This window comes from Sus scrofa, chromosome 5 (assembly GCF_000003025.6).
Source record: "Sus scrofa isolate TJ Tabasco breed Duroc chromosome 5, Sscrofa11.1, whole genome shotgun sequence".
NCBI classification, from domain to species: domain Eukaryota; kingdom Metazoa; phylum Chordata; class Mammalia; order Artiodactyla; family Suidae; genus Sus; species Sus scrofa.
Window position 1 is genome coordinate 103,895,448 of NC_010447.5, and position 27,173 is coordinate 103,922,620.

The window sequence follows — 27,173 nt, forward strand, 5'->3', positions numbered from 1 at the left end:
AGAAGACTAGCAAAGTGTGAGATGATACCTTGCAAAGATCAAGCACTTTTTATTAAGCCAGCGTTCCTGTGATATAAGGGGAAAGTGAGAAAGTAAGAAAGACAATCTATACATAAATGAGTCAAAGCACCATTGAAGATAGTGGTTATTGACTTTTGGAGGCTTTTCTTAAAAATTAGCATGTTTTTGGGAGTTCCCATTGTGGCTCAGCTGTAACAAACCCTACTAGTTTCCACGAGGATGTGGGTTCCATCCCTGGCCTCATTTAGATAGTTAAGTGTCTGGCATTGCCGTGAGCTGTGGTGTAAGTCACAGAAGTGGCCTGGTCCTGTGTTGATATGGCTGTAGCGTAGGCTGGCAGCTGCAGCTCCGAGTTGACCTCTAGCCTGGAAACTTCCATATGCCACAGGTGCACTCCCCCCCCCAAAAAAAGCATGTTTTTTTATGTATAAATGCATTAATTATTGAGCCTCATAGAAATTTCCCTACATCCCCTTTGGCTACAAGTAAAGCTAACTGCAAATATATATATTTTTTCCCATAGGTGTCATTTTCCAAAGAGCTTTAAGCCTACCTTAGCATTTTAGCTTCAAGTTAAGCACTGTACACACACACACACACACACACAGTACAAATGTATAAGGCACAGTTAGGCTTTACATGGTATAACTATATACATACATGATACATCTGAATGACACAAACACACATTTATACATATACATAAATAAACACCACACATACATGCTGGATATCGAAGGTTAGCTTTAGCTCTCTCAAGTTCCATTTTATCTTCCTTCTGGCTGGAAAGCCTTAAACTAAATATTTAGACTTCCTTGAATCTAAGATTCTTGATGTGAATCCAAGATTCTTGTTGCAAATAAGATTCTTGAATGCACCTATGTGAAATAGGGAGACAAAGAAAAATGAAAGAATTGGCTTGTTCTTCTTTAGATCTTTCTGCTTTCAAGCAATGCCTAGAAATGGGAGGTGCTTTCTGCAACAATGACGCAGGGCCTGTTTTCCAGCCACCTAGTTGTTAAGAAATGGTTGGATAAGCTTCTGGCTTTCTGATCTCTGGATCACAGCTACTGGTCTCCCATTCAGCAGCTTCCTGTGTGATGAGGGGAGGTTGTCACAGCAGCAGCTTCATGACAGACCTGCTTTACTAGAGAGGACTAATCTTGGCACCACAGTTATGGGCTCTGTTATTGAACTTACAGCACCATTTATAGCATTAGAAGTAGTAGCTCCAAGTGACTTATGACCTCTTCTAGAAGTCATTCCTGGAGGCCCATCTTAGAACCCACCTCTTCTGCCTTATAATTCATGAGAATAAAATGTCATGTATTAAGTTAAAAGCATGGAATGCTCTCCTTCCTTGCACTGAACTCTAACAGATGTATGACTTTTTATGTAATTTTCTCTGTATTCCACTGTTCCCTGTCTAGTGCATTGTCCCATATCTGTGATACCTGGTACAACTTCCTACAAATCTGCTCACACTTTCCCTCAATATAACTTGTCCCCTCCAAAGCCCTATACTCAGTCATCTACCATTGTACAAAGAATTATCAGGATGTCTTTATCAAAGAGCTTCCTCTCCTCTGTCTTTCTAATTTCAGTGTAGACTTAGTTTCAAGACTAACATGCTACCCTACAACAGGGTAAGAGTAGCATCTCCAGGGAGCAGTGGTGGACTAGAAATATGCTATGGCCACTACAAATCTTTGTGATGGTCACCCTTTTTTTTTTAAGTAAGCCATTGTATCCCTTTCTTTGGGATTAAAACCAAGCCACAGCATCAGTCCAAGCCACTGCAGTGACAACACCAGATCCTTAACCCACTCTGCCATAGGAGAACTCCAAAACCAGATTATTCACTCAGAATATGATGGAAAGGAGCTCCCTGGTGACCTAGTGATTAGGGATCCAGTGTTTTTACTACTGTGGCTTCAGTCACTGATGTGGGAACAAGTTTGATCCCTAGCCAGGGGAACTTCCACTTGCCATGGGTGTGCCCCCCCCAAAAAAAAAACCAATAGAAGAACGTAATAGAGTGGAGAGGTGAAAACAGACAGATATCACTATATTACTAGTTGCCCTCTCCCCCGTATTTCTCCTCCCTTCTCATAGTGTCAGCATTCACAATTTTAAACCAGACACATCAATGCATAGAATTAAGAATGCATTTGCCAGCTTCTCTTAATAGTTAGACGTGCCCATGTGACAAAATTCTGGTCAATGAGAAGTGAGTAAAAGTAATATATGCAATTTGGGGGTCACACTCTTGGAAGGAAAGAGCTCCCCCTCCCCTTCCCCACCTCCCCTCCCTAGCAGGAAGGTAAACATAGTGATGGGAGGCAACTTAGACCATGCTGATGAGAGCGGTGCCCTGAGGATAGGAGCAACTAGACTGAAGATGGCTGGGTCCCCACACACACCCTGAAATAGTTACATTGGACTATTGCACAAAAATAAATATCAACTTCGATCCAGTTTAAGTCAATGTAGAGTGGCTTCTTATCACAGCAGGTGAATCAATAACCCATCTGTAACCAGAGAATTTAAGGTCAGAAAGTGAAGATGTTACGATTAAATTTATGCTTTAGAACAGGAGTCAGCAAACTATGACCTGCAAGGCAAAGTCAGCCCACTTCCTATTTCTGTATAACCCATGAACAAGAATTTTTATACATTTTAAATGGCTGAAAAAAGTCAAAAAAAGAATAATATATTGCAATATGTGAAAATTATATACAATTTAATGCCCATATAAACATTGCATGGGAACAGAGCCGTGTTCAGTCATTCATGTGTGTATTGTCTAGAGATGCTTCCACAGTACAGCAATCTTGTTGAATGGCTGCAAATGAGATCATATGGTCCACAGTTCAAAGTATTTACTGTCTGGCCCTTTATAGAAAGAGTTGCCATTCTTGCTTTAGATGATCAAGTCAATGGATGCAGCAAATTTGCTAAAGAATGAAGAGAATAGAATCAAACAAGAGCCAATCAGAAGGCTACCTGGTGGTCAAGGTAAAAGAGATAAAAGGGGCTAAACCAAATTAGTTATCCCCAGTGGGGATAAACATAAGGGGAGATATTAAAGATCAATTCAGCTCTTTAGAAATGAGCCCAGTTGAGAAATTTTACCCCAATAGAGATACTGAGATCGTAGAGGAATATGTCCCTTTGCAAAATTTCTATTTACAAGACAAAAAAATTGTGTATTAAAATAAAAATCCTTGTGTCATTCAAAGCAGACCATTGTCAAACCTCCATTAGAGACTCAACAGAAAAGCCCAAATCCATTGCTATTACGCTCTAGCAGTTTTCCCAACATCCATTTTCAATCATCATACTTCAGTCCAAACTTGACCCTCAGGAGAAATTCCTTCTATCTTAAGTGACAAGACTTCTAGAATATGTCTTCCTACCTCCTCTTACACAATCTTAAACAAGATAATATTCCTTCTTCTCATAGCTTTCTTGGTATCCTATGTATTTCAAACTTTAATGTAACAGTTATTATTATTTCAAATTTTATACTGATTGCTATAAATACTTGATATCTGTAGAAAATTTGAACTGTATAAATATTAACTTATACCATCAGGCATGAACATATGAACATTCTACTCTTTCACAAATAATAACTAAGTCTCACATAGATTTTTTTTTTATAGCCACACCCATGACATATGGAAGCTCCTGGTCCAGGGATTGAATCTGAGCTGCAGCGGTGGCCTACACCACAGTTGTGGCAATACTGGATCCTTTAACTGACTGCGCCAGGCTGCGCCACACTTCCACAGCAACCTGAGCCACTGCAGTCAGATTCTTAATTCACTATGAGAATTCCCATAGATTTTTTTTATATATCTTTTTGTCTCTTCTAGGGCTGCACTTGCAGCATATGGAGGGTCCCAGGCTAGGGGTCTAATCGGAACTGTAGCTGCCGACCTACACCACAGCCACAGCAATGCAGGATCCCTAACCCACTGAGCAAGGCCAGGGATCGAACCCGTAACCTCATGGTTCCTAGTTGGATTCCTTAACCACTGAGCCATGATGGGTACCCCCTCCCACAGTTACTTTTAATCTGTCAACTGAGATCAGTCTGTAAAGTCTCATTTTAAGGCCTCCTAATCAATGCTTAGGCCAAAACAAAACAAATGTACTTTCCCCTGACATTGTAGCTCTGAAGTTTTATTTACACAGATATGATTCAAAGTAAGCAAGAGGCCTTATTTCAAATGCACCTGCGATGATGTATACATTGTTGCAGTTCATTGATCATTCATTCATTCATTCATTGAACAAATATTTACCACATGCCTATTATGCTCCAGTGTTCCAATAGGGATGTCAGGATAGGGGGCTGCGGATACCAGGCAGATAACGCTTCTTTCCTTAGAGAGCACATGGTTTAGTGTGGGAGCCAATCTACAGGCTGTCACAACACCCTGTGAAGAAGGCTGAGCTGTAGAATGGCCAATGGCTACAAAGGAAAGGACTTAGCCCAGGCGGGGGGAGATGGGGGAAGGCCTCCTATTAGAAGTCATGTTTAAGCTGGGGCCTGGAGCATGAGTAAGAGTTTTCCAAGAGAAAAATGAAAGGTATGAAAGAGGAACAGCACGTGGACAGACTGAGGAGAGAGGGTGTGAAAAAAAGGGCCCTTTGTATCATAAATACAGTCCGAATCTACCACCAGGTGATGGGGGTCACTCTTAGCTTCTCCCACTATGGTCTGAAGAGATCCTCCTTTTGGAGATGCGCTGAGGACAGCCGTTGTCTCCCCTGCACCTCCCCCAGCCCAAGACCCTCTAGTCCCTCTGTTTCAGATACACCACTATTCTAGGAAGTGAAAGGAGCTCCCTGGAGCTGAAACTCATAGGAAGAGGAGGTGTGCTGAGTACAGCGATGACAAGGATGGCATGCTGAGGGCCTGACAGTACCTGGGATTTCTGTCCTTAGCCCTTGCTCTGCCTTGCCACAAACCATTGACCGGAAAGTCCCTGAAGCATCCATTCCTGCTCAGTGTCTGGTCAACGGCACCCAACTGTCCCCAGCACTACAGAACACCATGCCAGAGCTAGTCAGGGTGATGTGTGCCCATGTGTGCATCTAATGTGCTGTCAGGTTTGACTTTCCCCTTGGAAGGGAGTGTTGGACAATGCTCTCCCTGTGAACCACATAGCTGGGCTCTGGCTTCTAGTATCTTCTAAAACAAGATGGAAAAACATGAACGAGAACTCAAACCACTGCTTTTTTTCAATCAGGAGGCAGCATTCATAGGAAACTAATCTAGTTCACCTAATTACATTTCCTAATATGTATCCAACTTGAAGAAAGAAAAGAAAAACAACCTATGCATCATTGTTACAAATATTATTGTGTTTGACCTGTTTTTCCCCTAATGTTATTTGAATATTCTACTTCCCTTCCTCAGGCCTGTGGTACAATGATTTGTATTGTTCCTGAGTGATGTTTTCCCAAACATGTGGAGGAAAAAGCATAAATCAAGAGTTTCCTTACCAAAAACTTTAAAATAACGGAATGTTTACTGAAAGACGGTTCACATTTGCTGGCACCCTGGCAAGTTTACCTCGGGAACCATCCACAGCCTGGGAAATTGTACGGGTGACTTTTCGTTGAACTTTCTCAGCAGCTACCAATTAAATTCCATTTTCACTTGATGGATAAGTGAGCTCAGACGTTCGTTGATGTGGAAAGGAACATAGCTTCCTTCTCTTAATGGCTTGAGACAGCCTAGATGTAAGTAATCAAAACAAATACTCATAGACCTTTCAAGTGGCATCTTCGCTTGACAGTGCCTGGACAGCACAACTCGAGCAGATACAGCCGTCACATTTCAAAAATAGGAGTGACTAGTCTGTTTCCAATTTCCCCTCATTGTGCTAACAACGGAAAAGTGTGTGTGGCGGGAGGTATATTGGGGTTGTCAAGTCAGTAAAGAGAAGACGTGGAGGGATCATCATTGATCATATGCTGTAAAAATGTGTGTCCTCGTTTCTTCATAACTAACTAACTAAATAAGGAGTTCCCGTCGTGGTGCAGCGGAAACGAATCTGACTAGCATCTGTGAGGGCGCAGGTTGGATCCCTGGCTTTGCTCAGTGGGTTAAGGATCTGGCGTTGCTGTGAGCTGTGGTGTAGGTCGCAGACGTCACTCGGATCTGGCGTGGCTGTGGCTGTGGCTGTGGCGTAGGCCTGCAGCTACAGCTCCAATTTGACCCCTAGCCTGGAAACCTCAATATGCCAAGGGTGTGGCCCTAAAATTAAAAAAAAAAATTTAAGACAAAAATAAATAAATAAATAAAATCACCCATTCCCTTCCTCTCTTTCTACTCACACCACCAAATACTAAGCTTGGGTCAATGCACAGCTCCCTAAAAATAAAAAAATGCCTTAAAATATAACAAAATAATTTATGTATATTTTCTAGAATAATGCTGTGTTCTTATTTTCAGTTCAGCATTTTTATACTATGACTTGAAATATCCGGTCAGGTTGTAGATTTTAGTAAGCAAGATGCATTGATCAGTCTATTCATTGATAGAGAAAATCGATACTTCCTTAATTAAACCAGTCTACATGAGGATAATGATTATAGGTACCAACTTTGATCAGAAAAGAAAAAATTACAGAAGTTACCGGCATGCTGCATACACACACAGCGTCATGTGCTGGAATTGCTATATTTCAAAATAAGCTTCTATTCTAGGAGCTCTTTTGACATCTGGAAAAATCAGGATTATAAAACATTTTTATAAACTATTTTTAATAAGTGTGTTTTCATTGATCTCAGGTGCAATTGGCAAGATGGAAGCTTTTTGGGCACTTTATGTATTTATGACTGTAATTTTACGTATTATTTGTAAACAATGCTTCTAAGATGCTTAACAATGCTTCTAAGATGCGTAAAAATTTGTAATAAGCCTTTGGATGGTTTTATTACCCTGTAAACTTTCTTCAGAAATATATTTTCTGTAGATTGTAAAAAAGACACCTGTTTGTACAGGAATTTACTGTTTCCAGACACTTTCACCTACACGTTCTCATTTAATCCTCACAATAACGCTGTGAGACACTTAACTCTCCCTCCTTTCTACAGACGCAAAAAATGACAAATCAGTAGACTGAAGAAGCCAGCCCAAGGCCACAGCACAGAGAAAGCGACAGAGTCAATATACAAATCCATTTCTTTTTACCCTATAGCTCTTTCACTAATGAAACAAAGTATCAGCCCAGCTTGTAACCAAATTATCACTAATTCTTCATTACTGGAATGAGGTAATGAGGTTTCACTTTGTTATTCATAATTCAGAGATGCAACTTTAAGGCCTGCACAAAAACGGCATCCTCTGTTAGGGTAGCACATTACACTCACGGTAATATATTACAATCATGGTTTAGGATTTAGAGGGATTCTTATCTGTGCTTATTTTTATTAAGTATCTTGTATTAGGATGAGAAATACCTGGCTGGTTTATAAGACATTCCAGGCCCTCAAAACATTTTGGAGAAATTCAATTCACTGACTTGCATTTCTAATGACTTCTTCCACCTCCACCTCCACCAAACCCTCTTCCTAAGATCATGGAGGCTGTGACTCAGAACAAGACGTCCTATTCTTTGGCACAACTTCCGCGTTTCTTGTACCTCTATTTTTACCATGACCCTTTAGCCTTGTCAGGCCCTTAAGTCCACAGTACTTGGAAAAACCTCAATACTGGCGTACCTAAACCCCTGCTTTCTTTCCATATTATCCTCTTGTTTCTGAGCACCACTGGAGAAAGTCCCTCAGCAGAGCAACAATGTTGTGAGACAGGCTAAGTTCATCATCCTCAAATGACTCAACATACCTGGATTTCCTTCTGGGGTCTGTGGTCTACTCACTCTCCCACCTTCAGGACTAGAGGAGATAGTTTCCAGTCTTCAGAAAACCAACATCCCCGATTTCCCCGACCTTTGCCCTTAGAAGATGACCTCCCTTTTATTCCTTTGAGGGAAAGTAAAATCGAGTAGAAGGAAATCCTCCTACCTCCCTCTTTCAAAGACACAAGGATAGATGTAATATATGCATTCAGTCTGTATTCTTTCTACCCGCAAGTGTTTACAGAGTATCTACCACACTCCAGATTCCATCCTGAAAACCAGAACTGAACGGCTGTGAAGAGGACAAAGTCCTTCCGTCCCATGGAGTTACCAACCGGTAAATCAATAAATGAGATGATTTCAGAGAGGGAAAAGCGCCAAGAGGAATCAGAGGTAGGATAACGGCGTGGGCCACTATTGGCAATAACAAGTGGAAACATTAAAATATGGTGCTCGTGGAAAGCCTCTCTGAGGAGGTGGCACTTCAGACATGACTCATGACTGGGGTGAATCAGCTGCTGCAAGAGCAAGAGAGAAAGCAGCAACCAGGCCCTAAAGAGGGATGAGCTGATCACATGTTCAAGGAACAACATCAAAAGAGTTTCACGTGACTTGAGCACAGTCAGGAAGGAGGAGAATGGAATGAGACGGGCCCTCTATCCATCACTTACACTCCGAGAGCTGATCTGGACGTGGTGTTTCTATCTGGGCTTTTGACCCCAGCCCTTTGCCTTCTTCCCAAGAACTCTCAGTGCTGATTTCCTAGAGTCCTCTCCTCCGTGTTCTCTCTCAACCTGCTCTTTTCTATCAGCATTTCAACATGCTAATGACGTCTTAAACACATCCCACTTTTCCTCTAGATTCAGAGCCTATTCAAACCGCAAAAGAGTCATCAGTTTGTACCCTTTTCTTCTCCTCCCACGCACTCCCCAACGCTCCCCAGCCTGTTTCCATCCCACTCTCGACCAAAACGGCTTTCTCTGAAGTCCAAAGTGATCTCCATTTCGCTTGATCTCCCCACTGCCGTTGCCTCTGTTAACCTTGACCTTTCCCTTAAACTCTTCCATACCTTTCCCTAAGGCCTCCAAGGACTTGCGTGGATTTCCTTTGAACATCCGGCCATCAGCGGGGTCTCCATCACCTTTACAGACACATCTTCCACTCTTCCCTTATCAGTGGTTCTCGAACTCGAGCAAGCATCAAAACCATCTGAAGATATGCTGCTGAGCTCCACTCCCAGAGTGTGTGATTCAGGAGGTCTCTTTTTCTTCTCCAGCAGATTCCCGGGTGATGCTGACACTGCTGGTCTGGGGACTACACTCTGGGAGCCACTGTATCAGATATAGATCTTCCAGGCTTAATCTTCGCCGTCTTCCCTTTTACCTTTCTTATCTTCCTGTGGATGAGGTCACGCACACCCATAGCTTCAACTATCAGCTTTGCGTCAATGACACACAGATTTACATACTCTTGTCCTAGATCCAGACGCAAATATCCAGCTGGTGTCAAAAATCTCCACTTGCCTGTGTCAAAATTACTCCCAGCCTCTAGGTATGAAATTGTAGTAAACTGGTCAGTTTTCCAAGGTTTCCTATCCATGGAAATCACCCCTTGTACATCTCATTATAGAAATCAGAATCTAAGAGTCATTTTCAACACCTCCCTCTCATTTGCCAATCCCATATCTAAAATTTTATTAACTCATATTTATCTTTACCTCCTAAAGATCTCTCTATGAATTGCTCATGGCTCCCCATGTGCTTCATTACCATGCTTGTTCAAACTGCCATTCCTTTCCCTGGGCCACTGGCTATAGTAAACTTCTTAACTTCTTCCAATCCATTCTTCACGTTTTATCCAAAGTGATCACTTCAAAAGGCTGCTAACCTTCTTCTGCCTACATTTCAATGATCTCCCTTTTTTTAAAAAATGATTTTTATTTTTTTCCATTACAGCTGGTTTACAGTGTTCTGTCAAGTTTCTACTGTGCAGCAAGGTGACCCAGTCACACACACACATACACATTGCTTTCTCTCACATTATCGGGCTCCATCGAAGTGACTGGATAACAGTTCCCAGTGCTATACAGCAGGATCATGTTGAGATCTCCCATTGATTAATGAGGTAAAAAATTCTTGTGGCTACAGGATCGGGTGTCTGCCTATGTATCACCAACTCATTTCACAGCTCGGTCCTGGCTCTGTGCCCACCAAATATCCTGGCTCTCTGAGTTTCTTAAAGCACTGTGCTCCTTCAGGCCACAGACTCTTTGCACATACTTTCCTTTCTAACAAGAGTCCTGTTGAATTCCTCTTCTCTGGAATTCCTATCACCCCCATATCCCCTCTTCACCTCCCACTCAAGGCCAGGGTCTTCTATTACACGCTTCCATGGTACCCAGTGCGTTTTCTTCAATGCACTTTCACAGTTTGTAACTCTACATTTACTTATGTGAATGTTCCAGTAAAACATCTCCTTCAAGTTTTAAACTCTATGAGGTCGGGGACAGAGTCTGTGTTTTCTCACTCTGACATTCCCAGGGCTTTTGCAAAGTGATATAAAGTCCTTGATAAATACGTGTTGAATGAACAAATAAATGACACTGACTGTTTACTTTTTAAATATGAAGTTTATCCCTGTTTTGCTAGAGGGTCTTGTTCTGAGCCTTGGGAACCCTTCTTTAGCATCAGAATTTCATTAGCTGGTATCAGCATTGGTTATTGTTATGCAAATATGCAAAACTGCTAAGAGTGTATCCCTGAAGGCTGCATTTTGCTTAGACTCTCCCAGGAAATGTGAGCTGTGCACACAGGCTGTAGATATCTAATATTAACTGACCTCCTACTGTGCTGCTCAGAAAGCAGCTAGCGATTTGCCACCGGTCTAATTTTCTTACTAATATTGTATCACAATTTTTAAATCCTTCATGGGTTTAGAGTTGCTGTTAAGGAATATAGGAAGTATAATTTGATTGCGCATGGAAAATGGCCTGCATATGAGACAAATAGCTTTTGTTTCTTTACTGTATTTACTGTAGTACAATGATCTGAAACCTCAGCCTCACTGGGTTGCAGGAAACTGCAGCAGCTTTAATTAATGCTTGTGCCACTGATACTATTGATTATTGCAAATGTCTGTATGTCTCTCTCAACCCTCATCTGAGGGTTCTGGGTACCTCAAAGGACCTCCACTGCTGGACCGCTCTCTTGCAGCTCATTAAATCTCATATAATAATTGACCCCTCTGCTCTCATTTCTCCAGGCTTAACATCAAACAGACCCAGGCTGGTTTCAGATCCCATCCCTGCCCCTTGTTTAGAGAATCCGTGCTTTTCTGCAATTTAGCCTTTGCCTTTCTTTTCTTTTCTTTCTTTCTCTCTCTGTGTGTGTGTGTGTGTGTGTGTGTGTGTGTGTGTGTGTGTGTGTGTGACTCAGTCATACCTATATGTACATATTCTTTTATTATATATTTATATAATTTTCCACAATGGTCTATCTCAGGATATAGCCTTCGCCCTTCTACCGATCAATTCAAATATCTTTTGTAACCATGTTATTTAGGTGATACATGGGGTAAGCGTCTTGCATGAGCGCTGCTTGAAATACCATCTTAAGATTTGCCAAGTCAAACAATTAGTTGCACATAAAAAATCCGTGAGGTTTTGGCTCTATGTTTTGAAATCGCAAAATCCAACATTGTTTTAAGATACGTCTCTGGTCTTTTTTTTTTTAAGTTCTTACTGACAGGTTTAGGAAGGATATATGAGAATAAATGCATTATTTAAATTTCCAGGTTATCTATAGCAACCCCTTCTCAGTCTAATTAGGACCAATAGGTTGCAAAATGCCTAAAGCAAATCCATTAACACTTAACTACCTCTCCCCTGAATCTATACTGCACTGACTGACGGGAGATCCAGGCATCGCATTTTGATGAGGGCTAAGGATTTGATGATGCATTCATTGTGTCAGATGTCAGGCATACAGTAGGACTGTGAGAACTATGAAGAAGAAAAGAAGAAAGAGTGTTTGCTGATGTCTGCCTCCCTTCTGTCCCCGTGGTTGTGTCTTTCCCCACGGTAGCATCACTAGCAGAGCAATCTCCGGTGCAGGCAGGTGGTGAGGAAGGAGGGACCTGCGGCATCAAGGGCACCTCTGCAATGACTTCTGTCTGGACTAGAGTCCTATGGGATCTCGTTCATCTGGGTGTGAGTGGGGTGTGCGTAAGCATAAGCTTTGAGTTTATTGCTACTTTCACACCTTAGTGTGGCCAGGTAGTCCTGAGCCCCTAGGGAAAGAAAGGAAGTGACTGCATTTATTCTCACTGTCCCAGTGGTCAGGTAAGGTGCGCTCATGCTGTGTCATATAGCAAGGTGGATGGCGTTTAATGAATGAATAAGGCACCCTTTTAGAGGAGTCAGTGCTGCTTCTCACAGGAATCAATGATAGAATCAATGGTTATAACAAAAGACAGATTGTACGGGAGGAAGAGGCAAGGGGGAGACCTTTCCAGTGTTCAAAGAGCTAGAAGTAATGCCGTCTCCTTCTCTCAGTCTGTCTGTCTGTCTCTCTCTCTCTGTCTCACTCTCTCTGTCTCTCTGTCTCACTCTGTCTCTCTCTCTCTGTCTCACTCTATCTCTGTCTCTCTCTGTCTGTCTGTCTGTCTCTCTCTGTCTCACTCTATCTCTGTCTCTCTCTGTCTGTCTGTCTCTCTCTCTCTGTCTCACTCTATCTCTGTCTCCCTCTGTCTCTCTGTCTCACTCTATCTCTCTCTGTTTCTCTCTTACTCTCTCTCTCTGTCTCTCTCTCTCCGTCTCTGTCTCTCTCTGTACTTCTGTCTCTTTCTCTCTCTGGCACACATATTCTCTCTCTCTCACTTCTTTTGGAAGGGGCATATGAAGCAGCGATCTTGATTTTGATGACCTCAAATGCTCCCTTCTTGGCCTTTGATTTCACAAAAATGAAAATTCATCATTTGTATAATAAATTCAGTGTTTATAGATATTGTTTACATCACTCTGTTCCATATTTTCCAATATGAGCTCTCAAAAGGAGAGTTTATTTCAGTGATAAATGGCTCTTTATTACATTATTTTTCTGTTCCTTTATTGTCATATAAAATGGTTAACTCTTAATACACAACATATTGTAGAAAATGAACATTTCAAAAAGAGTGGTGTTTTCCAACATACTATCCAAATGATAACAGTGTCCTTTAATTGATAAAATAAAAGCACAATAGAATCCTAACTCTTTGCCGTTAGCTTTATAAAAAAGATACTCATTTATACTATCTTCTTAACTTTTTTTTTCTCCACTGTACAGCAAGGGGATCAAGTTGTCCTTACATGTATACATTACAATTACATTTTGCCCCCACCCTTTCTTCTGTTGCAACATGAGTATCTAGACAAAGTTCTCAATGTTATTCAGCAGGATCTCCTTGTAAATCTATTCTAAGTTGTGTCTGATAAGCCCAAGCTCCCGATCCCTCCCACTCCCTCCCCCTCCCATCGGGCAGCCACAAGTCTTTTCTCCAAGTCCATGATTTTCTTTTCTGAGGAGATGTTCATTTGTGCTGGATATTAGATTCCACTTAGAAGTGATATCATATGGTATTTGTCTTTGTCTTTCTGGCTCATTTCACTCAGTATGAGAGTCTCTAGTTCCATCCATGTTGCCACAAATGGCATTATGTTATCCTTTTTTATGGCTGAGTAGTATTCCATTGTGTATATAGACCACCTCTTCTGAATCCAATCATCTGTCTATGGACATTTCGCTTCTTTCCATGTCCTGGCTATTGTGAATAGTGCTGCAATGAACATGCGGGTGCATGTGTCTCTTTTAAGTAGAGTTTTGTCCGGATAGATGCCCAAGAGTGGGATTGCGGGGTCATATGGAAGTTCTATGTATAGATTTCTAAGGTATCTCCAAACTGTTCTCCATAGTGGCTGTACCAGTTTACATTCCCACCAGCAGTGCAGGAGGGTTCCCTTTTCTCCACACTCCCTCCAACACTTGTTATTTGTGGATTTATTAATGATGGCCATTCTGACTGGTGTGAGGTGGTATCTCATACTATCTTCTTATATCTCCAATTTACATAGCCTGACTCCTGGATCTTTATGTTAAATCCTTTTTTTTTTCCATTTAGTGTAGTTTCTTTTTAGCAAGATATGTAAGTATGAACACAGGCTCAGAAAAAAAAATGTACTTTAAAGATATATAGTTAGGAAAAACTTAATGATAAATCGTTAAAATATAACCTTTGTTTTAAAATCAGTGCTTGTTTAACCACATATTCCACCTCATTAACAGTATTACTTTATGTCATGATCTGCAAATTCATTCTGAATTATTTTCATACTAGTATATAAAGTATACAAATGCAGCCCAGAAATAACAGGTTAATATAGTCTTGCTTCAGCTGGAACTAATTCTATGCTCAAGTTATTCTCCTTAGGGGGAAAAAAATTGAAGAATTTAATTGAGCATTTGGAATACCAAAAGAGAAAATTGATGTATTTAGGAGAGACTGACGCAAATAACATTCCACTGCATTAGCATTTATTTGTGCAGCAAACAGTCTCCAGTAGAGCTCCTGTGCCTTTGCTTCATAAAGTAAATATCTTCCTTTGCTTTAGAAGAGATTTCAATCTGGCTTTAGAAAGCATTCCAATCTAGCACTGCTAATAAAAGACCCAATTCTGTACCTCACATTCCCGTGTGTATACCCCACTGACACCAATATTAAAGTTTTAGATATGAGAATTCCCTACTCTTTTCTTAAGATTTTTATTTTTTCTATTATAGTTTATTTACAATGTTCTGTCAATTTCTGCTGTACAGCAAAGTGATCCCGTCATGCATTCTTTTCCTACTCTTTTTTTTAATGAGAAAATATAGCATTGTTATCCCCACTGTCATAACTACACAAAGTTTGTAGTTATGTGTGTGTGTGTGTGTGTGTGTGTGTACACAGGTACATGCCTATTACATGCGCGCTCACGAACACAAAGAATAAAAGCATTTACAACTTGAGGTGCAATGTCTTGTAGGAGTAGGTAATTATCCTACCAATACTCTATACTTGATATTCTATAGGTTTCTTCTATTCAAATTATAAACCAGTAAATCATTTCACTAAAAACCCATAAGTTTCCTGGCCAAAAGTCCATCCATGGGTGGTAAGGAAAGCAATTCAAGAGAGGAATGCATATCAATATATATTTAATATCTAGAATTAAAACCCCTTGTCCCAAATCTGAATGACAAAACTGTAAGGAATAACAATTTTGAGGATCTCTTCAATTCCAATTAAAAAACCCCTTCCTAAAAATGCCTGGAAAGAGTTCTCAATAAGCCCTCCTGAAAATTCTGTCGAAAGAAACTGTGACAGTCAATTTGGGTTTTATTGCACAGGGGAGATTGATTTTTGCAGGAATCTTTGTAAAGCCCTCCCTGCCAAACTCCTCTGCAGTGATCTATTCAGGACTGTCTCAAGAGGTGGTCTTCTTAGCAAAGATTGTCTTAAAAGAGTCTATGCTGAGAGCCTCTGCATTGTCCACAGAAAGATAATGAATTCTGCAGATGACCTAGAACAGCTGGGCAAGTGTTGCTTCTCCACCTGAGACCTCAGCAGGTTACCGAGCCATGACAGCAGGGACAGACACCAACAGAGACTCAGGCTGAAGAACAGGAGAAATGAATGTACCTCAATGCCTCCTAAGGTAAATACAATTTATTCTTACACATTCTATTGTTTTTTTAAAACCTAGTCTAATTTACTCCCTTTCCACAACCCTTTCAACTAATATTGACAAAAGACAGCAAGCCACACTGTGTTACACACAGAATGGCACAGAGTGAACTCATTAATTGAGTTATTCATTGGGCTTTAAACACTGAAATGTGATATTGAAATTTCACAACTTCTTAATATCCTAAAAAGTTACAGAGGTTAAAAGACATTAGTAGAAGGTTGTGAATATTGCTCATAGAACACAATAAAGATAAAAGTAATTGAGAAATTATAAACACTAATACTGAGTTTTTTGCTTTCATTTTAGAAAATTAGTCATATTCTGCAGAACAACTATAAAATATTGTTCCCATACTCCACAAAATAAAGTTATTTCTCTAGCAACAGACAGGAATGACAAAGCAAGTGGATTCTGATTATTTTCTACTACGGTTTGGACAGAACATGACATTTCCCTTTTAGTCCAACATTTGTTTGTTTTTCTGTTTAATTTCTCAAGATACCTAGAAACGGACAGTAGACATAGAAGGTGCTTAGAAATAACACTTGCATTCATCATAATTTTTCTTAATCAAGAGAACAGTTTCACAGAATGGTCTAAAATGTTCACCACCCACCCGATTTTATAAGCACATGTCTCTTTCTGGGGAAGAGCAAAGACATAAAAACAAATCATCACTATCCTTTATCATTTTTTTCCACTTCTACTGTTAATATCCTCTGGCTGAGAGGTTATTTGCAAAGTTAACACACACTATTTGTTATTTCCATCAGCTGTGAACATATTTTCTTAAAGTTGCCCTGGGAATGACAAAGCTAGGTCTACAGCTCCACGTTTTCTAACCTTATCAGGGTTAGATTTTATGAAAATATCATTCAGAACGTTGACAACCACAACCACGCATGAAAGCAAGTCTCCATTGCGGAATCATGAAGTTATGTTAAAGGAGCACAAAGTATAGGGAATGGCTTTTGTTTTTATTCTTCAGTGAAGCAAAATTCACAAAGGATAACTAGACTATGCTAAGGAAACCTCCCTTCAGTCAAAGATAATTTCTTTCAGCTGGTATCACTTCTTTCTGCTGACAGATGGCCGGGCTTTCAGGCCTTCCTGGTGGGCTGGCATTAGCCTTTTCCAACATTTAAAAAGAGGCAATAGTATTTTACCTGTAAAGATTCATACCGGAATGCTTGCTGTTCTTGTTCAGATACACTTTGGTTTAATGCACTTCACCTTATTGAGTTTCGCAGAGACTGCATATTTTCACAAGAGGAAGGTTTGCAGCACCCTGCACTGAGCAAGTCTGTTGCTGCATTTTCCCAAAAGCATATGCTCACTCTGTGTCTCTGTAACATTTTGTGAATTCTTGCAATATGTCAAAAATTTTCATGATTGTTATATTTGTGTTGGTGATCTGTGATTTTTATTTTCCCATTATAATTGTTTTGGGGCACCGCAAATCACAGCCACATAAGACGGCAAACTTAACGGATAAATGGGTGTGTTCTGCCTGCTCCACCAATCAGTCATTCCCCTGTCTCTCTCCCTCTCCTGGGGCCTTCTTATTCCTTGAGACTCAACAATGTTGAAATAAGGCCCATTAATAACCCTACAGTGACCTCTAAGTTTGAGTGAAAGGAAGGGTTGCATGTCTCTCAGTTTAAATCAAAACCTATGAACGATTAAGCTCGGTGAGGAAGGTATGTAGACAGCCAAGACTGGCCAAAAGCTGGGCCTCTTGTGCCAGTTAGCCAAGATGTGAATGCAAAAGAAAAATTCTTAAAGGAAGCCACTGCTCCAGGGAACAAACGGACGACGAGGAAGAGAAACGCCCTCATTACTGATTTGCAGAAAGTTGTAGCAGTTTGGGTAGAAGATCAAACCAGTCAGAACATTCACTTAAACCAAAGCCTAATCCAGTGCAAAGCCCTAACTTTCAATTCCAGGAAGGCTCAGAGAGGTGAGAAAGGTGCACAAGAAAAGCTCGAAGCCAGTAGAGGTTGATTCATGAGGCTTCAGGAAAGAAGCCATCTCCAGAACATAAACGTACAAGGTGAAGCAGCAAGTGCTGCTGTAGGAGCTGCAGCACGTTATCCAGAAATAGGATACGACCATTCCTATTTCCTATTTCCATTTCCAGCTACGACCATTCCTGTAGGTGGCTGCACCGAAGAAGAAACTTTCCATACAGACAAAACAGCCTTCTACTGGAAGAAGACGCCATCCAGGATTTTCAAAGCAAGAGAGGAAAAGTCCATGCCTGGCTTCAAGGTGTCAAGGGACAGGCTGAGGCTCGTGTTAGGAGCTAAGGCAGCTGCTGACATGAAGTTGAAACCAGTCCTCTCTCATTTACCATCCCCCAAACCCTGGGGTCCCTAAGACTTAACGCTGAGTCTACTCTGCTTGGGTTCTATAAATGGAACAACGAAGCCTGGATGACAGCACATATGTCTACAACATGGTTTACGAAATATTTTAAGCCCACTGTTGAGACCTACTGCTGAAGAAAAAAAAAGATTTGTTTCAAAATATTACTGCTCACTGATGATGCATCTGGTCACCCAAGAGCGCTGATGGAGATGTTCAGTGAGACTCACGGTGTCTTCATGCCACCAGTACAAAATCCATCTGCACTCCACGGGTCAAGGAATTATTTCAACCGTCAAGTCTTGCTGTGTAAGAAATACACTGACTAAGGCTACAGCTGCCGTAGACAGTGATTCCTCCGATGGATCCGAGCAAAGTCAACTGGAAATCTTTTGGAAGGGAGTCGGCATTCCAGACGCCTTTAATGACAGTCACAGGAAGCAGCTAAAATATCGACATTATCGAGACTGTGGAAGAAACTGATTTCAACCCTCATGGAAGGATTCCAACCTGAAGCGGAGGAAGTAACTGCAGACCTGACGAAAATAGCAAGAGAACCAGAATTAGAAGTGGAGCCTGAAGATAGAGCTGAACTGCTGCAACCTCATAATTATACTTTAAGGGATGAGGAAATGTTTCCTATGGATGAGCAAAGAAAGTGGTTTCTTGAGATGGAATCTATTCCTGGTGATGATGCTGTGAAGATTGTTGAAATGACAACAAAGGGATTGAGAATATTACATAAACAATCCATAAGGCAGTGGCTGGCCTTAAGAAGATTGACTCTGGGTTTTTTTTTTTAATGAAAGGAACATTGATTGAACAGCTACTATTTGTAGAACACTGGACTAGACACTATGGGGCTTGTGAATTGAGCCCCACTGGAAGAGGAGAGCAGAGGACTTGTAGGAGATCAGACGCACCACTGAGGCTGTAAGAGGCATCTGAGAGAGGCCTGATGTAGGATATGAGGGAGGGGGCTCAGGACTCTGGGGGGATCCCATGGGTACTGCAGTATGAGTTCTGTCATCTCCTGCCCAGATGTGCTCATCATGGGGCCAGATGAGGAACTGGATGGGCAAGGATCCATGAAGCATATTCTCTCCCTCCTAGGGCTAGATCTGCCAGGGTTGGCTCTGGTTTTGAAAGAAGTTCTACTGTGGGTGAAATGCTGTTGAATAACATTGCATGTTACAGAAAATCATTCATGAAAGGAAGAGTCAACCGATGCAGCAAACTTCACTGCTGTCTATTCTAGATATTTTTTTTTTTTTTTTTTTTTTTTTTTTTTTTTAATGTTTTTTTTTTTTTTTTTTTTTTTTTTTGCTATTTCTTGGCCGCTCCTGCAGCATATGGAGGTTCCAGCTAGGGTCAATCGAGCTGTAGCCACGCCTACACCAGAGCCACAGCAACACTGGATCCGAGCGCGTCTGCAACCTACACCACAGCTCACGCAACGCGGATCGTTACCACTGAGCAAGGCAGGGATCGAACCCGACCTCATGGTTCCAGTCGGATTCGTTAACCACTGCGCCACGACGGGAACTCCTATCTAAGATATTTCTAAAGCCACCCCAACCTTCAGCAACCAACAACCTGACCAGTCAGCAGCCATCAACCCTGAGGAAGAGCCTCCACTAGCAAAAAGATTATGACTTTCTAAAGGCTCAGATGACAGTCATCAATTTTTAGCCATACAGTGTTTTTAGATTAAGATATATGCATTATTTTTCAAAACATATGCTATTGTATACTTAATAGAATATAGCGAAGTATAAGCATAACTTTCATATGTACTTGGAAACCAAAAATTTGTGTGACTTACTCTACTGTGATATTTGCTTTATTGTGGTAGTCTGGAACCCAACCCACAATATATCTGAGGTGTGTCTGTATATAATATAGGAATAAAAGTAAAACAGAAACATGCAGAAATGGACTTTTCATATATACGTACACTCATACATACATTTGTACACCTACACACATATACATACGTACATGCATATGCACACATGCACACAGGCACACATATACAGTATTCCTAGAGATGTTATTTTAGGAAGCGTACAGAGCCAGAATCACGGGCTCTCCCATCACGGCAGGTAAAGAGCTCATAAGTACGTAAGTTGATAAATACACCTCAACATGACAAATGCACAAAACAGCTGAGGCAGAGCTGGATGTTGCCCCCAAACCACATCAGCATACAGTTCACATGGTACCCCCTAAGTTTCTGAATAAACTTCTTAGTTCTCTGGTCTCCATGAAAGCAATCTACTTCCGTTAGCCTTCATGTTGTGGTCTCGCATGTATAGGGGTGATTTTGCTTTTAAATTTTGCTCAACACACACAAATTGAAAGCTATTTAGTATAAAGGAGTAGGGTGATATAGATAGATAGATAGATATAGATATATATATCTATATCACACAATATAATTCCCCACAAATGCTCCATGTGATAATTGTATGTGAAGGTAATAGCGCCATTTTGAAATATTAAAAGTCAGACCCCTGTTGAGTCTGTTGGAAATAAAGTCCCTTTTAACAAATTTAGTTATTCTCGGCTGGTGCCTTTTCAACTAAGACAGCTTGCTCTATTAGTTTTAAGTTTAAAATCTCAGGATTCTCACTTAAAATAATGCCTAACAAGCCACTCTTGACAGACATTGCACCATCGTCCCATTAGATTATACGAAGGCACAGAACAAGATAAAGAGAAAGAGAAACAACAAAAACAAGTGCTGATAATCACACCACTTCCAGAACTGGGGGAAACTATTCACTGCAAGGTCAATGGAACCAGACCAAGAGATCACATCAGACACCTCTGCCTGTTACACAACCAGAAATTGGTAGTCCTGCCTTGTTATAGGTATGTAGATAGAACTTTTTCATCCTTTGTCTTTCCTCTGGTTCAGAAACACAAGCAGAAAGCTAAGTTTATACCAAGCAGAAAACTAAGCAGCTATCTTTCTCCCATATGTAGAGACAGAGAAAAAAAAACTGGTATGGTCCTTGCTCTCACTGCCTACACATCCTACCCCGTATCCAACTGGAAACTGCAAGTACCAAAAGACAGAGTAGGACATTGTAGATGAAGGTCAGATGTGGAGATAGTTCAAAAGACAGCTCAAGGTCAAGAACCCAGGAATGGTAATAAAGCAGATGAGAATTAAAACCAGTTTAACTTAATGCCAGGTGAACACAATAAACTTGATTATTAAGCTGAACCTATATATAAATGACGGTACTTTAAAGAAGATGTATGTTATTAAAAAGCAATTTTATATGTATAATTTGAGCTTTAAACTCCAAATTACATAAGCGAACAGGGGAGTGAGAGCAACTGCTTAGGCTCCAAAACTTAGAAACATCCTTGGTTTTCTGCTCTTTCATGCACACACCACACTTAATCCTAAGCAAACCTTGCTGGCCCTTCACATCTCCAACACTCAGACCTTGATTGCTTTCCACCTTCTCTACCAAGACAGCCTCAGTGCACACCTGGATTATTGCAATAGGCCTGCTAGCCCATCTCACTGTATTCTATTTGCCTCCTGTTTCAGTCTCTTCACAAGACAGCAGTTGGTGCTGTCCTTTTGAAAAATAAGCCAGATATAATCATTTGTACTTTCTCTATTTTCAGATTGTTGCCCATCTCCTTCAAAGTAGAATTCAAAGTCCTACAGTGGCCAAAGGACCCTATAAGTGCTGGCCTCTGCTTCCCTCTCCTGCGTCGTCTACTCTTCTTCCCTGCACTTGCTCTGTGCCTTGAACACGCCAGGTGCACCCCAGCCCCGATGCCTTCGCCTACGATGTCCTCTTGCCCAGTACACTTCGCCTTGATACCCCCGTAGGCACTGAGCATGTTTGCGATGCTCTTCACATAATCCACACGAATGGCAATCTTGAAATGAAGCAGTGGATGTGAGAGATCTTACTCACCCTCTCATCTCCTTCAGCTCTTTGCTCAAAAGTCACCTTCTCAGGAAATCCATCCTACTTAAAAATGCAACCCTTCTCTAGAAATTCCCATCTCCCTCCTCTGCTTTCTTTTTCTCCACAGTATTTATCACCATTTGACATACTACAATATTTCACTTAATGTAAAACATTGTTAATTATAAGACTTATCATTTTAAAACTATTCTATCCAAAAAAGCATAGCCAATTAAAATGCGATATATCATCACCTGTAAGAGGCATCCTAATTTAAAAGATGTTACACTGTGAAAAAAATACTTCTCTGAATCAGTGAAATATGGTCATGTATTTATTCACTTGTTTATTACCTATCTCTCCCCCTTAATCTCCAAGAAGGGAGAGATTTTATCCTTATTTTTCCTTAATTTTTTTTACAACTTGAACAGTGACTAGTAAATCATGAAGGTATTAGTGAAGTATTTTTTGATTGAATGAATGAAAGCAAGTAAAACTTGGTTAAGTTCTTCATTTTTTATAAGTAAAACTTACAAGATGATAATTTACTTTTGATATTTATAACTGGTTATAAATATGTGTTGAATAATTTTAGGTAAAATACTATGCGATTCAAGATTTAAAATCAAAAAGTGCAACATTCAATAAAGATATAAAAATCACAAACTTTAGCAGACTGAATAGTATGGCCCCAAGTGTGCATGCGCACACACACGCACACACACCCACACTCCAAAAAGATGTTGAAATAGAAGAAGAAAGAGATAAGAATACAATTTTTGAGGGAGACTTCAAAATATCTCTTCCTGCCTTTGACACGTTTTAAAAGATGTGAAATAGCATGGAAAATGAATAATGCAATTGATTAAACCAAACAAATAGTTATATAGTTAGCTATGTAAAAATCTTTATTTTCAAATCTCAAGGAAATGTTTATAAAAATGCTCATATTCTTATTTTGGTCAAAACATATAGCCTAAATAGTCAAACTATAGTTTAAGTAGCAAAAGTCAGAACAAAAAATAAGTAACAAAGCAATGACAAAAACAAACACAAAGCATGAAATGTATCAGGTATAAATATGTATAAGTAATTTAAATTTCTATGCTAACAATAAAGACTGAAGTCATTATTCCATAATTGGTAGATAAGAAATCTTTTGTTCCCTTCAATGAGAGTCTTTTCACTTACTTTTAAAAGTTTTCATGACATAAGCTGTGTTTTAATTACTTATATTTTTATTTGCTTAAAAGGAATATATCACATTTTAATTCTATTAGTTGATGACTTGAAGATACATAATAATATACAAAAATGCTAACAAAGATAATCAATGTATGCTAACAAAATACATTCGATACAGAAAGACATACCGATCTCACAAGTAAAAGTAGGGAATAACAGATGAGAAAAACAAAGGACAACAACAACAAAAATAAAAGCAGAACAAACGAATGGAAAGCAGGATTAAAAAAATAAAGCTAAAAACAGAAATAATTTATCAGAAAACAGCAAAACAATGGAAGAAAAAAGTAAGTCTAAGAGCTGACTCTTGGATCGAAATAACTAAACAAATAAATTTCTGTCAAATATAAATTTTGAAAGGGCAAACAAATCCAAAATGAGAAATAGAGAGGAACAAGAAATTCTCAAAGACCAGGTTGCTGGAAAGCAGAGTAGCAAACCGACCTGGTGCTAAAACTGTGGTTCATCTTGGATCCTCTCCTAAACCTGAAACCAAGACGCTAGGAGTTAGCAGCCACCAGAGGGACTGGAAGCAAGCAAGACGTTTGGGGTCACTACACAAACCTGGGAAGGCTACATCCTCAATGCAGCATGGACCAGCAAAAGCAAGAAAATGTCTCTGTCCCAGCCCAAACTCTAAGCAGGGGTATCACATGACAGCCAAAGAATTAACTACTACAGACCTACCTTCCCATTAATTTGGTGTTTGATTTTATATAGCATGCACCGTTCCAGAAACCCCAAATCCAAATCGACAGAATTTAAAGTGGTCCCAAACTGGTCAAAGGCTGAACTACTGAAAGAGAAACACATTAATTCTGCAAGGATTAAATTGCACAAGATTCCCACATATGAAGACCTGGTAAGCATGCTTCACAATTCAAACTTAAAAAACATATGAGAGAACAAAACTCCTGTGAACAAGGGTCAATAGAACAACAGCAGCACAGCACACAGTATTAGACTGTCAAGAATTTCATATGAAGAAGATGTGATACTTATATACAATGGAATACAGCCACAAAAAAAGGAATGAGAAATAATGCCATTCATTGCATTTTGGGTGCAACTAGAGATTATCATACTAAGTTAAGCGAGTCAGAAAGAGAAAGACAAATATCATATGCTATCACATACATATGGGATCTAAAACATGGCACAAATTAACCTATCTAAAAAACAGAAACAGACTCACATGGAGAACATGTGACTTGTGGTTGCCAAGGGGAAGGGGGGGTGGGATGGACAGGGAGTTTGGGGTTAGTGCAAACTATTACATTTAGAATATGGATAATGAGCTCCCACTGTACAGCATAGGGAACAATACGCAGTCTCTTGGGAGAGACCGTGATGGAAGATAATGTAAGAAAGGAAATGTATATAGATGCTATACAGCAGAAACTGGCTGAGCATTATAAATCAACAATATTTTAATAAGTAAAAAGGAATTTGGGGTTAATAGATGCAAACTATTGCCTTTGGAATGGATAAGCAATGGGATCCTGCCGTATAGCACTGGGGATTATGTCTAGTCACTTATGATGGAGCCTGATAATGTGAGAAAAAAGAATGTATACGTGTATGTGTAACTGGGTCACCTTGCTGTACAGTAGAAAATTGACAGAACACTGTAAACCAGCTATAATGGAAAAAATAAAAATCATTACAAATGAAAAATAAATAAATTTTAAAAAGAATTTCAGATGTCAGAATTATTGAATACAAACTACGAAATAATTATATTAAAAATATCTGAGAAATAAAAGATGGAACTGAAAACATGAGAAAGTATTTATTTTCTAACATTGTGACAGACAAGATACACTGAATGATCCACTGATTGAAAGAAGCAAAATGCTGGATACAATATAAAGAAAATATTTTTAGCATTTTATTGAACTGGTACAAAAGCAAAGAATCTGCAAGTCCTCAACAGTCATTGAAAACTGAAATCCTAAAAGTTAAGTAACATCGAAACTGGCTCTTGTCCTGAGGATTACTGCCGCTCCTCTGGAGACTGGAGTTCCACTGCAATTTCTGCATGAGATTCTCAGCCTGGTTCCAAGTCAGTTAGGAACATAATGGGAGATCCTAGGTAAAGTGAAACCCGCAGGCTACCCCTTAGTGGGGTTATGAGTTAGAAACAAGTCTGTCATATAGAAGGGGAAAGCCAAGAAATTTCCCTAGTTCAGATTCTATTTGGTAGAAAAGAAAAAAAAACCCTCTTCTAAAAATTTTCAGCCATAAGCCAGTAAACATGCAGGTTTTTGTTGCAAATTCATACGTGTGTGTGTGTGTGTGTGTGTGTGTGTGTGTAAGTTCCTAAATGGAAACGTTAAAGTGGTTCTGGGTTAATCATGGCTCCCAGGTAACTGGCAAAAACAAATGAAAAGCCTCTTCTTAGAATTCAGCTTCAACTTGAGCCTCAAAATTTCTTACAGATAAAGTTCCGAAAATAAAGCACTTTACACTGGAGTGTCATGAAACACATTTAAAAAAAAAGCCAACCAACGATACCATGAGTGAAAACAAGTAGAAATAACAGATTAAGAAACGAACCTGCAAAGACATCACATATTGACAATGTCAGAATATACAAACAGCTATAATTAACCTATTCAAAGAATTTAAAGGGAAGCTTGAATATATGAGCAAAGAATGACCAAAACAACCTAACAGTACTTCTAGAATTAAAATATATAATGGTTTAAATAAAAATACTCAATGATAATTAAACAATAGATTGACAGACTATAGCCAAGATATAAAAATATAGAAATTAACAAAGAGAAGTTTAAAGACATGAAATTTAGAAAGAGGTGGTCTAATATATATCTACTCAGAGTTCCAAAAGGTGATAAAAGAAAGAATGGAGAAGAGATCTTTTTAAAGGGTAATGGCTTGGAATTTTCCAAAATTATTGACACCAAAATCCAGATCAAAGAAACCCAACGTACTTCAAGCAGGATTAAAGAGAAAAGAAAAGAAATACACTCCTAGAGAGACTGTACTAGTGAAACAGGAGAACATCAGCCTAAAGGAGATAATGTTTTTTGTTAATTAATTAATTTTTAATTTTTTAATTTTTTGTTATTACTGTTTTTTAATAGTTGTTCCCCCAATATAATTTTTTTTCTACTGTACAGCATGGTGACCCAGTTACACATACATGTACACATTCTATTTTCAACATTATCATGCTCCATCCTAAGTGACTAGTCATAGTTCCCAGTGCTACACAGCAGGATCTCATTGCTAATCCATTCCAAAGACAATAGGGTGTATCTGTTAACCCCAAGCTCCCGAACCACCCCACTCCCTCCTCCCCTTTGGCAACCGTAAGTCTCTTCTCCAAGTCCGTGACTTTCTTTTCTGTGGAAAAGTTCATTTGTGCCTTATGTTAGATTCCATAGCAGGAAACTTTAACACCCCACTCGCATCATTGGACACATCCTCTAGACAGAAAATCAGTAAGGCAAGAGAGATCCTACATGACACAATATAAAGGTTAGATTTTGTTTACTTTTCAGGACATTACACCCAAAAAAAAAATCAGAATATACATTTTTTTTCCAAGTGCACATGGAACATTCTCAAGGATTGAGTACACACTGGGGCACAAAATTAACCTTGACAAACTTAAGAGTATAGGAATTATTTCAAGTATCTTCTCTGACCACAATGGCATGAAACTAGAATAATCCACTGGGGAAAAAAATGACTATATGGAGACTAAACAACATGCTACTAAAAAACCAATGGTCAATAAGGAAATCAAAAAGGAAATTTAAAAATACCTCGAGACAAATGATAATGAAAACAAAACCATTCAAAATCTGTGGGATGCTGCAAAAGCACTGCTTATAAGGAAGGTTGATGGCGATAAGGCCTTCCTCAGAAAAGAAGAAAAGTCTCAAATCAACAACTTACCTACAACCTAAAAAAGTT

The 27,173-nt window shown here is 39.6% G+C and overlaps 1 pseudogene; it reads left to right on the forward strand.

Annotated features, from left to right (window-relative positions):
- The window catches only part of LOC100737081, a 43,577-nt pseudogene extending 23,832 nt beyond the window's left edge, over positions 1 to 19,745 (forward strand).